The 14701-nt window shown below is 34.9% G+C and overlaps 1 pseudogene; it reads left to right on the top strand.

The window, feature by feature from the left end:
• Positions 1 to 12646: 12646 nt before the first annotated feature.
• Positions 12647 to 12749, top strand: LOC114104695 (U2 spliceosomal RNA; annotated as a pseudogene).
• The last annotated feature ends 1952 nt before the right edge of the window (positions 12750 to 14701 follow it).

Raw genomic sequence — 14701 nt, 5'->3', positions numbered from 1 at the left:
TCTTACAGTTCTAGTAAGTCAACTTTTTTAGATTGGTGTCACGAGAGAGGGAATGCACAATGTTTGGCTAATTTCTGGTATTCTTCTCCTTCTCAGACCCATCCAGTCAGGGGACTTTCTTGTGAATTTTCAGTGGAACCCAGTGGGTCCTGGAGGCCAGTCTGCCTTAGTTCTCCCCTAGAATTCCAGCATGCCCCCATTTTGGTACTTGAAATCTCTCTCTTTATATGTTGTATTTTCCGATAGCCATGATATTTGATTCTATGGCTAAAACCAAACAAAAAACAATTTTGCCTTCCTTTTGTCTTCTTCCCCACCTCTCTCCTTTATTTCTTCCTCCCATTACTCTTCTTTCTTCCCCTCTTTTCCATTTTCCCCCCTCTTCGTCTTTCTACCAGGTTTAAAAGCCCTCAGTGATCTGGTCCTCTTTTTATTCTCCCACTTGACTTCTCACTCCTCTTCTTGTTTCTTAGGCTCCAGCCATGCTGGCTTTCTTTCTGAGTGTGGAACATGATGAATTTCTTGCTGCCTCAAGGACTTTCCACTTACTGTTCCTGTGCCTGACATGACTTTGTCATGGGGATCACAGTTCATGTTCCCAGACTGCCCAACCTAGAGCGACACCTCTGTCATGTTATCTTATCCTAATTCTCTGCAAAGCACGTGTGTCACTGATTTATAACGGATCAATTTGCTTACTTATTTGTTTATTTATTCTTTTAGTATTATTCATATTTATTTGTTTTCATATTTTACTTTCCACCACTAGAATATAACTTTGTTAAAACAGAATATTTGTTTTGTTCATTGCTGTATCCCTGGTACCTGTCCCATTATAAGCACTCAGATGTTTGTTGAATAACTAAATGATAATTGTTCTGACTTGTAAATTCAAAGACACCATTTTACATAATGAGATTAATATTACTAACAGCAATGGCAATTTTGAGTTATTTGAATGTTTGACAAGAAATTTTTTGTACTGCGTAATATGATTAGTCTTATTTCTAGAAACCCTTTTTTTCATATAGACATGTTATATATAATGCATCAGAATTGTTAATGCATTATTAATATATCCTTTATATTCCAAAAAAGATTATACATCTAGCTTGATCTAAATGCTTCTCTGTGATAGAATCTGTGACCTCATTTCTGGTATTTATGTGAGGAATTCTATAAGAAAGAGTGGAAATTTGTAATTACATTTTTCTGTATTTGGAAGATCTTAATCCACACTTCAGCATTTTTAGAAAAAACTACATTTCCCCCACTTGCTATTTGAACAATAAAAGGGGAAACATAGATATTTGTTGCTTGGAAAATAAGAGAATGTAAAATCTGAATGTTGAGGAAAGGGTAAAAATGTAGTTATATTATCAGCAGCATCAAATGTAGTAGAAATTAAATACAGTATTATGAAAAATAATGCTATGAATAATGCACTCAGTTTAAGAAACTCATATTATGGGGACAAGTATGGGTAAAAGAGCTACAAGTGGCTAGATCTAGTCTGTCATCCTGCTGCTTTTGCTGTGAGGGTATTTCTGTCATTGGCATTGGTCAATTGGTTATCCATATTCATAGCATTTTGTCTTCTGGAATTAGTGCTAGAATCTGCCATTTTTAATTTCTCCATCTTCTTCACAATTCTCTACCAATCTTTGCAGCAGACACTGTGATGTGCCCACCAGAGGCCCATTGAAGATTCAAGGACTATGCCCAAGATTTGGGGAGTGTTGCTGTCAGGCAGCCTTTTCAGGAATTGCCTCCGCTGCCTCCTCCAAGTGTATTCTTTCTTCAGCCAGTGAGTATCCGCTTACTGATCTATTAAGGCTCTGGTGTGTCACTCTTCCAACTCCAGAATTCCCTGTGGGGCTGACTGAACTCTGCTGAATATACAGAAGCTTGACTTCTCCCTTTGCCTATTCTTGCTTCATTCCATTCTCTTCAAAGGGAGTTAATTCCAAGGACCCTTCATCAATGTCCTGCATGTTAATCTCCACTTCAGTCTGCTTCTGGGCGAATTTCAACATAAGGTACTCACTGTTACAGTTTGGATATGAAGTGCCCCCCAGAGACACACATGTTCAAGGAGCACAGCTGCGTTGGGGAGCAAATCTTGAACATGTGAGTCTTTGGGGGACACTGCATGTTAATTTTTTCTACATGAACTTATTTTTTAATCAATGGTGCTTTTTAAAATTTAAATTAGTTTTTGTTTTTATTAGTACATTATAATTACACTAATCGTGGGTTTCATTGTAACATATTCACATATGCACACAACCTAATTTGTTCCATTTCATTCCCAGGTACTTCCCTTTGTCTTCCCTCTTCCCTCGCCCTCTTCTACTTTCTTTAAACTTCTGGTTTTTCTTCTATTTATTTACATATACATAAATATATATATTTCATTTGACAAAGGCCCCTGATTTTAAGCATCCCAACCTTCATAGTGTAAATACTTCCACCAAGGCTGATTTAAATTTATTGTTTAACAATGAACTTTAAAAATTCCTGAATATATTTTTTTCTTTAACATACAGTCTTGCTACATTTCCCAGGTTGGCCTCTAACTCCTGGGTTTTACTGATTCTCCTGCCTCAGTTTCCCAAGTAGCTGAGCACTTAAGACACATGCCACCTTACCTGGCGTATTGAATCTTAAGCTGTAGTAAGATATTACTTGTAGTGTTCCATTTTCTTTTTGCCATCAAATTTATGACTACATTGGAAACAGCATCAAAGTTTTTCAATGTATGTGCTATTATCTTCCAGAGCATATCATTACCTTTACACGATGGATAATGCTAGAATCATGCAAATAATAATGGTTAATGCTAAAATCACCCAAATGATATAGCACTGTTGCCCTGGTCACAATATATTACAAGATATTTCTTATATAATACCCACCACCATAATTGATGCTGAGGATATAGGTATTTGGAGTTGTGTGAATCTAACACTTATTTAGTGTCATATATTAGGTTCTTGGCTAAGTTTTCTGAATGCACTTTTTTCCATTAATTCTCATAAGCATCTGCAAAATAGCATTATACTGTGACTCAGGGAGGTTAAGTAATTTTCCCAAGGTGGTATAGTTCTTTACTGGTAGAGCTCAGAATAGAACATAAGTCTCTTTCCAAAACAAGTACTTATTTCAACACTGTATTTTATGGATTTACACAGGACCAAGATATTGGATAATTTTTCTGTGCATTTCTGAGAATAATTAAATAAATTTCTTGACTCTTTTGATTAACATGTCTTTCTCATCTTTTGTTGTAGATTTCCCAGATATCTTGAATGATATATATCTTTAACATGTATTCAGTATCTCCCAATTTCTAGATTTTCTGTGACTCATGTTAGATCTTTGGGAACTTTTCTAAGACAGAGGTACTAAGCTAGATAATTTATCTCTGCTTCTTTAAGATCTTTAAGAAACACAGTCTGATATGAGGGAAAAAAATCAGATTGTTTCAGACAACAACATAAGTGCCCTAAACTGAGATTAACAACCATGAAGGTCACCTCATAATAGTGCTTATTGTTCAGGTCATATTTTAGTGGAAGAACTTTGATTTTCTCTATTCCTTTTCCAAGAGGTTTTTCCACCTGCAAAAACAATCACTTAAAACAACAGAAGCCAAGAACTAAGAAACTAGTGTCACAGACAACTTTCCTCATTGGCACTGCTAATAAAAATATGAAAACACCGTGAAAACACCAATATTTTATTTTCATGATGTAAAATAAAGTATCTGTTACAATTGGTATTTTAGATTCAGCAGTCAGATTTTTTAAAAAATTACCAGTCAATTTGTTTATATCCAATTAAAATTTCCTGTGAATTTTTTTTTTATTTAAAAAATATGTGTTATTAGTGCTGTTATGTACAGTTCTTCAGAGAGATAGAACCAGTAGGAAGTCTATCTATATAGCTATAACTACAATTATTTGTTTTCTTTTTTTAATTTTTATTGTTGGTTGTTCAAAACATTACATAGTTCTTGACATATCATATTTCATACATTTGATTCAAATGGGTTATGAACTCCCATTTTTACCCCATATACAGATTGCAGAATCACATCGGTTACACATCCACTGTTTTACATATTGCCATACTAGTGTCTGTTGTATTCTGCTGCCTTTCCTATCCTCTACTATCCCCCCTCCCCTCCCCTCCCCTCCCATCTTCTCTCTCTACCCTATCTACTGTAATTCATTTCTCCCCCTTGTTTTTTTTTCCCTTTCCCCTCACTTTCTCTTATATGTAATTTAGTATAACAATGAGGGTACTTGCAGTGTCCCACTTTCTTTTTGCCATCAAATTTATGACTACATTGGAAACATCATCAAAGTTTTTCAATGTATGTGCTATTATCTTCCAGAGAATATTATTACTTTCACATTCTCTGTTGTTTCATGTATGGAACATGTCTGCATGTATTCTAGATGCAGGCAATTACTTGTATGGACCTATGAAGCATCACCCTCAACAACATATTTGAATGATGATGTTAAGTAGAACAGAAATCATATATTGTTTACCTAACAGGCAGATAGTATCAAGTATTTTATAAATATTTCATTTACATAAAAATCAGCTCAATTTTATTAATCCTTACCACAACTTTGAAATTTAGGTATGATGTTGATATTCCCATTTTACAGGTGAGGAACATATGGCTCACTAAGATTAAAATATCCTCCTAAGATTGTGTGGTTAATTTGGTCCAGTGGCAGAGTCTGAACTGAATTAAGTCTAACTCCAAAGTCTTCTTTTTGAAAATCATACTCTCCTGAAACATGTACTTTTAAAGGGCCTATTCCATAATCTTCATATTTGTATTTTCAAACATGTGCATTGTTTCAAAAAGTTACTCAGTGAGTCAAATGGTTTTTTGGCTTGGCTCTAATGGATATAAACCTACAATACTAACAATGTATTTTTCTTTATTTGTTGTAATATCCATACATGAGTTGAAAATGTTTAACCTTTATTGATACATTATTATTAAAATCTCTATTTTTTTGAATTGCCTACTCTACAATATCCTGGAAAAGATAATTTTCTTCTGCAGTTATTCACGAGGTGAAGAAGAAAAGAAGTTGTGTTTTGGAGATAAATCAGTTTTATCAAGTGTTATTAAATATGTTCTAATTAGAAGGTACGAGTGGACCAAAAAGTGTTAACCATTGAGATTCACTACTGGCAACTAGTCTCTGTAAAGGAGACTAGTTGAAATGAAATGAAAAAAATGAAAAAAACATTATGTAATGATTTATGAAATGTCTGAGGATGGGTTATTTGTCTAAGCCTAGACTTTGAATAAGGCTTAGGTTAGGTTGAAATGACTCTCCTAAAAACCAAGAGGAATGAAATAACGTGAAGGAAATAATTTTGAGGCAACATGTTCGTCTGTTTGTCTGCAAGGACAACAAGAATAGCCTGACTACTTGGCACTCTTTCATCAGTTATTACTCATCCTGATTTCTGTATAACACAAAATTCACTAAGTAGTCATGTTAACTATTTGCTCCTGTAATGTATGCTCCTTGGGTGTTTATAATGTTGAAATAGCAACTTGCACTTGCTTGCAGCCTTCACACAAATTCTAAGCCCAGGATATCACTGCAAGTTGGAATAAAGGAGTAAAATCTCTATTCTAAGTACAAGTTTTGGAAATGCTTTTAATATTTTCCTATAAAACCTGTCTGTGAAGGATTGTAGAATCAAATGGTCCAAACAATTTTTTTCATTTTATATTTGATAGATACTTTAAGGAACTATTTTTTTAGATTCAAAGGTTAAATGAGCCTTCTGATAAAAATTCTTTTGGCACAGATGGATACAATTTGAGTTCAGAAAAGAATAATTGTGAAGACCAGGCCCAGAACTAATTGTGTATATTCAGAGGATGTATTTGAGAAACCTCTGGCAGTTACCTTGTGATATTATGAAATTGATGGTAGGAGAAGTTTCTGAAAAACATTGTATATTTTTTTCTTTAAATATTGAAAGTACTAAAGAATTCAAAGAAATACATCCAAATGATGAGTTCAGTTCTAGGAAGATGGGATGGTCATGAGACTTTGGATGTGTAACAACCACACAGCACCAGGATGAGCATAGATTCAACACTGGAAAAATGGAAGCTTCTTAGGAAGTAAGGCTTCAGTAAAAAGTGTGAGTTCTAAACCTTCATCTGCATAAGTGGAAAAGTTTGAAGTTTCCAACTTATAAATGCAATTTAGAAAAAAAATTGTTAGAAGACTTCTGATGGAACCTAGGTTAGGGTGACTCATTAGAATATCAATTCCCACAGATGCATACATGTGATACATTTGTACATAGATGCTTCACAGCATCCACCTATGATTTATTGTTTAGATGGCATACTGATAGTAAGGGTGCACCATCAAAAAGTCTTGGATTTGGATCCTATTTCAGGTACTTACTAGCCATGTAACTTTGGGCAAGTTCTAACTTCACAGAACCTATTCCTTCCCCCGTAAAATGGGACAAATTATATACTGTCAGGTTACCTATGAAGAGCAAAACCACCAAATGAGAAAACACATTGCTCAGCACAGTGATGATTCTCATTAAGTTATTTTAGGGGAAACTTTATCCACTTTGATCTTCCAAGGAGACATCCTCATGGAATTTGAAAGAGCCTCCAAAGTGATTCATATATATATACCCCCCCACTCCAATTTCTCATCCAATTTAATCACCGAGTTAAATCTTAAAAATTATGTAGAAAGAAATGTTAGCTTTATAAGTAACAGAAAACAAAACAAAATAATAAGCCTGCAGCCCATATGCCTATCTTCCTGCTGTTCCATTTTGATTTTTTCAGATCTTCTTGGCTTATTATTATCTATTTACTAAACCTCAAAACCTTGGTATCCTCTATTAAAATGCAGATTTATTTATTTATTCAGCCAAACATTATTTATTACTAGCAATGATCTGGAAATTCTGCACTCAGAGCACTCACAACATAATAAGTGAGAATTACTCATAAGCAAGTGAGTGTGATGCTCTCTGATGAGGGTTGAAGAAGGATAAGGCCATGGGCTGTATGGATGGAGGAAGTAGTTATCTGATAAAACTTGATAGTGCAGAAAGTCCTCAAACTGGACCCTGAAGAAAAAGTAGGTTTGCATCAATAAGACATAGGTGGTAAGAAAACTACAAGCACACTCCAAGTATGTACATCATGTGCAAATGTACATACTTGACAATTTGGGGAATAATTACTAATTCAAGATAATTAACATATAGAACACCAATGATAAGTCAATAGGAGATAAGGTACAGCAGGTAGAGGTCTACATCACAGGGTTTCTTTAGACAAATTGAGATAATTCAATTTTATCTTATTGTCAGATGGCTTCTGTCAATTAAACAAGAAAATAAATGTGTCAGCCATTATTAGTAATGACTACCAAATATTTCCTTTCCTCCTCTTGGGCACATTTAAGTTTTAATTTTTAGCCCTTGAACTTATTGACTTGCTTTAGTTAAATATGAGCAAGAAATAGCAGTTGTCACTTCTGATCAGAAACTTTAAAATAATGCCCCATGCGCGCTCTCTCTCTCTCTCTTTTTTTTTTTTTTTGCTGTGAGCCCTAGAAATGTTTCAGATGATCACTTTTCCATCAACTTGAGTTCCTCAACTGAATCCCCCTGAGAACAATGTGGAACAAGATATTAAATTGACTCACAGTGAAAGTATAGTGTAAGGAAGACATAAACCTTATAGTTTCAAGCACTGGGATTTTGGAATTGTTACTGCATTATTATTGTCAGATTTTTATTTTTGCAAGAGCACTCTTATAGCAGTGTCTCTAGACAGACTTCAGCAAGGTGACTGTGAAGGAAACACACCACTGAAATGTGTGTCAAGCATGGACCCAACCTCTGTTCTGTTTCTGACACTGCCTTTTTCTACTATTAAGCTCTGAGACCACTTATTTCATAGGGTAAGGATTTTTCCAATTCTAAAAGTCAGTTATACAGACCTGGAGACTAGACCCAGGGAATAATAGTATCTGATTTACATAAAGTTAAAAAAAATAAATCATTGATCTCAGTAAGTTTTCCTGTTTCTGCTTTTAATTTTCCCTGGCCTTAATCCTTCCTTATATTCCAACCAAATTACTTTTCCCCTTTATTGTACTAAAGCCCTTTCCTGAGATTTTTTTCCTCCAATCTTACTTTCCAGTGGGGGCAGTAAATTTCATTGGCACCAGAACATCCTAGTTTTGTGATATTTTTCCTATGATTCTTCTGCTGAGATACCTAACCTCTTCAGGGACTGTTTTGGTTATCTTTAAAATTATATTTAAGGGGCTGGGAATATAGCTCAGTTGGTAGAGTGCTTGCCTTGCATGCATAAGGCCCTGGGTTTAATCTCCAGCACCACAAAAATTAAATTTAGTAGTTATAATTAATTAATAGTTAAAATTAATTAATAGTATTTGCTTTGTGGGAGTATTGTGAAATTTAAAATACATTATAGGAAGGACTTTGTATATTATCTGACATACAGTGAGTACTGATTAAATGGAAGTTCTAACTTCATTATTACTAATGCTGCAATATTCCCAATTCATTCATCTTAACTTCTCAATTCCTGGTAGTTCGTAATGCAAGGGACTCAATTTTTGTAACACATACTCTATTCAGTGACCAAACAGTATTCCTTTGAACTTCAAGTCTTGTTACTCTGTTATTAACATCTCCACACTTATTTGCACCTCATTGATGAAATAGTGAGCTCAATGCTAAAGCCCCTTATGATGTTTGCTTACAACTTAACCCTTGAAACTCTATCAGCTACTTGAGGGAATCCACTAATGAATACAGGGTAGACATATTTTGTCAATGATTTTAGTTTGGGATGCAACATCTTCAGGTTCCTGAAATATGCAGAAACCATTTGATTCCATTTGTAACTATTGCTTGTTTGGGTGAAGGTAGAATAAATGTTGTTAGGTGTTCTTAATGAGAATGATCTACATATGTGTATATGCACACATGTGTGTATGAAAAAGAAAATATATTATTGGTAATGTGCTACAGTAGCAGGATTTTTTTTCTTTCTGTTTGACAAAACTTTCACATAGAAAATATAAAATTTAAAGAAAATAAGTGAATGAAATAAGAGACTTAAACAAATTAGTCTTACTAGTTCTTGCTGAATCTGATTACTTTGGATGTTTTTCCTGAATGGTTTTGCAGCTAACTGAAAGCACTAATTTTTTATCCTAAGTGCCTGTCATCATTGACTGTATGTAGTTACTTACAACGTTATACTGAAATGGACTTTTAGGGCAAATCAATTTTAATGGCTGCAATGGGCACACTGTGGGCTCCATTATACCATAGAACTATATTATCCATAGATAGAGCAGTTTAAATATCTTTGTCAATGTTTCCAAAGTCTTTTTGGTGCACTACCACATGAGGGCGCTCTCTGCATTAGAAATTTAATTTGGTGTTGTTCCCCCCCCCCCATTTAGTATTATTCTTTTTTCTAATTAAAAAAATATATATATGAACTGCAATTTTCATGTACATTTCACATACATAGATCCATGCCATAGGAAATAAATCTTCCCAAACTGAGATAATTTAAATTTAATCTTAGCCAGCTAAATATGTTGAAGAAATCTGAAAGTCTGTAGATTTCAGGACTAAGAAACAAATGTTGATAGAATGTTGGATAAACCAGATAATGCTGACTGTTTTTCATAAATGTAGATGAATATAAAATGCTTTTCTGTGAAAAATCAGAATATATTCAAACTGCTTCTGTCAGAGGGTTCTGTCTCTATGGAAATCTATACAATTTAACATTTGAGGAATAGTTGCTATTTGTTTTTTGCTGTTTATAATTCAGTAATGTCAATATATAAGACTACTGGAAAGATAAAGCAATAGAGTGATATCCCTTGCAGGGTGAATAGTTAAAAATCTAAGCATACTTGTGTGAGTTTTCTTTTTTTATGTTTAGAATGTTAAATGCTAGAAGAAATTCAGTGCCAACCCAGAAGCTTACAGAGTGACCCTCCGGTCATGTGAAAACATTGAGAGGTGTATTCAGCTTCAGCAGAATTTCCACTAAAAAGGAAAAGGATTACTAAATCACTTACAGCAACAAAGGACAAATTTACCCAAGACATATACCAGGGATTAATGTTTTGTTTAGTGCCAGGAAAATAAGTGTGACAGCAGAAATCAATGAAGACATTCATACACAGGAACAGGGGCACCTTGTTTGTCAACCAGAGAAATGCCAAAGGAAATAAAGACAGGAAGAAAAGCCAGGAGAACTGGAACTACCCCAGATCAACCCAATGGCTTCCTCAAAGTATCTCACAGACAATGTCATTATTGGTACACTAGGGCTTAAAAAGACAGGTCAGAGGCCAGCCACCTGTGTACATACACAAAGGCAAAACTGAACAGTCCTTTAGCTCATTGTTCAGGTGGCTTGGCAATTTCAAGCATCAGATTTTTTTTTTTTTCCATCCATCTGTTCTGCTTATCATCTTCTCAGTGAGGCCAGAATTTCCCCTAGAAAAGTGAGATCTCATTTTTATCAGAGCTTTTGATCTCTGTATTTTTTTTATATTCAAGTTTTGAGTCTGATCAAGTGCTTTCTTTACTTGAAAAGGAATATGTAAGCATTTACTTAACATGAAGAAATGCTAGGGGTTTAGAATCTTAGGAGGTTAGGGATGGAAGTACAGGCTGTACCAGGGGGGACAAAAAGGAGCCTTGCAAAATATCCCTCATATTGTTAAGGTAACTTTGAAAGACCAGGATTAGACGGGACTAAAATAGGAAGAGAGTGAACATGTTTGGTGTAGAAGAAACAGGTTTATTAGCCTGGGAACACTAACGACACACTTTGACCTTTCATAGTTATTTCTGGAGCTGATAAATTATTGAAGATGGCCTTTTGTGTATTATTATCTTCCTGACCTATTAAATTGTTGGAGTTAAAGAACAACTTTCCTGAGATAAGGAAGTTTTATTCTAAATTAGGAAACTAAAGGTCAAGAATTTAGATTATTGTGTCTAGATTTGAAGTGTATGAGGATTTATGGGAAATCTCAGGGATATAATTAAGACAATTACATGTCTGGAAAATTGATTTCTGTATATAGGTTAAAGAATTAAGATATTTTGGCCTGACTAAAGTAGTATTTCTGGGTACCATCAGTATTTGGAACTACATTGCACAAAGTGGTGACTTGGACTCCTTGTCATAGCAGCCTCCTCCTAGTGGGGGAGTAGGAGAGCTGATTTTGAGATTTTTCTGGAGTCACTGCTTGGGACTGTTTTCTTTCTTTAAAAGAAAGGAATTACAACCAGAGCTACCAAAGAAGTTGCAGGGATTCAAATTAGACAATATAAAACGTTTTTCATATATTTTCATGTGATAATCGCTTTGTGCCCATGAAAATGTAGTAACACATTTGAAGGAAAGTGACGGGTTTTCAAACATCATATTTGCTTATCTTTCTTCCTGTGCATTGTTCTTCTTTTCCATTGAATTCATCAGAATGGATCAACTTCTCCTTTCCGTAATTACTTGAAAATTTTAGCCACATTAAAACCTGCTAATCACAGTCTTTCTCTGTAGTTTGCTCTCAGGACCCACTCCTTTCTTTGTAGAAAAACTGAGTTCACTTAATTGAACTACAATTTAAAAATTTATTATGAGCAGATTTTCATAGGAAACATTAATCTTCCACAATAATTTCAGACATTAATTCTTTTTTATTTCAGTAAAATTTTGTATCCTCTCCTTTGTTGAAGAAAACTGTATAACCTACAACTATAATAGTGCAAACAACGATAGTGGTTGAAGTAAATGTAGTTGAGCACAGTTGTGTACCAGAGGGGGCAGGAGGGAGAAACTGAAAGTAAGAGTGTCAAGAGTGTTAACAAAAATCAAATATAAATATAAATAAGCCTTGTGCAAAAATTGTTCTGTAAGTAATTCTGATTTACCTGGATCCAGGCATGAGGACAGTGATACCACATAAATTGTGTCTACTCTATTTAAGTAATTAATGGATTATTTTAACTAGAACAGATAAAGTGAAGAGGTTAGTTTTTATTCATTCTTCCTGAAGAATTTTAGCCAGTTTCAGATAAAACGTTAATGAATTTTGGTACATGTAAGTTCCGAATATTAAATGGGGCAATCTCATCTTAAAACTATTTATTACTTACTTGAAGTTAAAATTGAGCTGGATATCTTGTTCATTGTTTATTTTTGCTAAATATGGTAATTCTGCATATAAATGAACACCTGGAGAAGGATGTAAACATTGTAGAACATGAGCATTTCAGGCAGAGGAAAAACAGCAGGTGTGAAAGCTTTGATTTGAGGATATATCCAGTTTTTCCAAAGAATAGAGAGGAGGACAGTTTAAGTAGAAGGAATAAAGGATAATACTAGGGGACATAGCCAGATTTTAGGAGCCAACACATAAAGGGACTTTAACTTTTATTTTGATACAGGGAGCTCATAGAATGTTTTGAGCAGAAGAGTGACAAAATGTAGCTAAAACTCTGAAAATATCAGTTTTGCCATAATGTTGTTGCTTCTTGGCCTTTTGGCTAAGATCAAGTGTAGTATCTGTTCTTATCACATAATGTTGAGAATAGACTCGAAATGAGGAATAATGGAAGCAAGAGGTTCAGCTTGGGGGCCAGTGTAAAATTCAGATGAGAATGAGAGTGGTTTTGAGCAAGGCTCTTGCAATGTAGATGATGATATGGACAATTCTGGAAATATTTGGAAGGTAGGGCTATTACAATTTACTAATGATCTCCTGTGTGGCATGTGACAAAGAAAAGACTCAAGGAATGTTGGGGCCACCATGAACAGGAACTGAGCACTTAGGAGCTGAGCAGTACCCTTAGCCTTGAGCAATGAAGGTGTGGAACTGGCTTTCGCTAGTTAGCAGCACGAAAGCTTACAACTGTGGGAGTGGGTGTCACCCAATGGGACCGGGCTAACCCAATCCCTTGCCTCATGTGGGTGGAACTTTCTCAAGTGTCTTCTTCTCAATAAATGGGGTTTCAGGTGTGCTCACCCTCTCTTTCACCTGCCTCTCTTGCCTCCCTTGGGGAGCTGAGGCAGAGGAGCCGTCACTGAACCCCCAATAAAAAGGGATTTTCTCTGTCTCTGTGTGATTATTTAGGGCCAGCCCAATTCACCTGGAGTGATCACAGCACTGATTTAGTCGTGTGTCACAGCAAAGGAAGACTTCATTGTTTTTGTTCTTAGCAACTAGACCAATAGTATTTTATTTACTGAGATACAAGAGTGAGTAGACAGTACAGATGAGTGTCTTCAGGAGTCCAGAGGGGAGCTATTCAGATTTTATTCCAATGATAAAATGACTTCTTTGTAATGTTTCATTGAACTACAGCATTATAAGTAGTATACTTTTTGTGTATATGACAATTCAATAAAATATCATAAAAATAGCAATAAAGAAAATTCAACAAAGTGTCAGAATATGCAAGTCTTCTAAATAAGATCTCAGACCTTATCAAATATTATCAATAAAATATAAGTCCTTATAAATTTCACAGCAAAATTGAGTGTGAAATCCAAAAGAATACTGTATTTCACAGTCAATTTGTGTTTTGAGATCAGACTAAGAGCAACTAGGATGTTGCAAGGGATGGCAAGCATGACATCCAAGTGACAGGGAAAAGGCACCTTAGTGGGATGCAGTGGCAGAAATGGATAATGGAGATGTAAAGCTTAAGGAATAGAAAATACTAGTCATGAGTGGGAGGAAGGTGGACAGGAAATGAAGTCAAGCTCCTAATTTACTTTGGACCACCTCCAAGATGGCCCTGCCCTTCCACTATAGGTGAAATGTGGTTTGGGCACAGGGGAGTGTGGAGGATCATCCTGGATGACTCTTTCCTCTCCTGATATTTCCTGCACTCTCTCAGGAAGAAGGTATCAGAAACGAAAGAACAAGATTAATTAAAATAATTACACTTTTTAATGAAGTAGATTTATTTCAAGAAAGTTCATTGTCCTCATACATTTTAAATTCTAATCTTTCATAGTTATAGAATAGATATTTTTTTCTTGAAAAATCCATATATATGGTCATTAATTCAGTAGTTAAGTCAACTAAAGAAGAGAAGTAAAAATATATATGATTTAATGTATAATTATAAATGGAATTTTAAGAGAGAACAATTTTATATAGATTTTTTTTTGATTTCTAATTCTAATCTGTAAAATGAAAGACACCAATAATATTAGAGTTGCATTTATAGAATGTAAAAAGGATCATAAAAACAAAACTCAAGTTCTTCTGGTTTTATAATTTCAATCTTTTTTTGTTGTAACTTCTGAAAATAAGCTTTTGGAAGTCAATAACAACCCCCCCCCCTTCTTTTTAGATACACATGAGAGTAGAATGTATTTGTACATATTGTACATACACGAAACATGCATAGGTTCCTGTCACTATGGAACCTATGTGGTTCCATAGTGTGGTCAATTAGTTGCTTGACTACCTCAGTTGCGGGGGATAGAGATGCAGAATCAACACACAGACTCCGGGAGCTGGTGAGAGAACTGGCTGGAGACCCACCTTAAGTCGTTGTCCAGTAGCTC

This window comes from Marmota flaviventris, chromosome 7 (assembly GCF_047511675.1).
Source record: "Marmota flaviventris isolate mMarFla1 chromosome 7, mMarFla1.hap1, whole genome shotgun sequence".
Taxonomy (NCBI): domain Eukaryota; kingdom Metazoa; phylum Chordata; class Mammalia; order Rodentia; family Sciuridae; genus Marmota; species Marmota flaviventris.
Note: the sequence above shows the minus strand (reverse complement) of the source record. Positions and strands in the feature narration are given on the sequence as shown.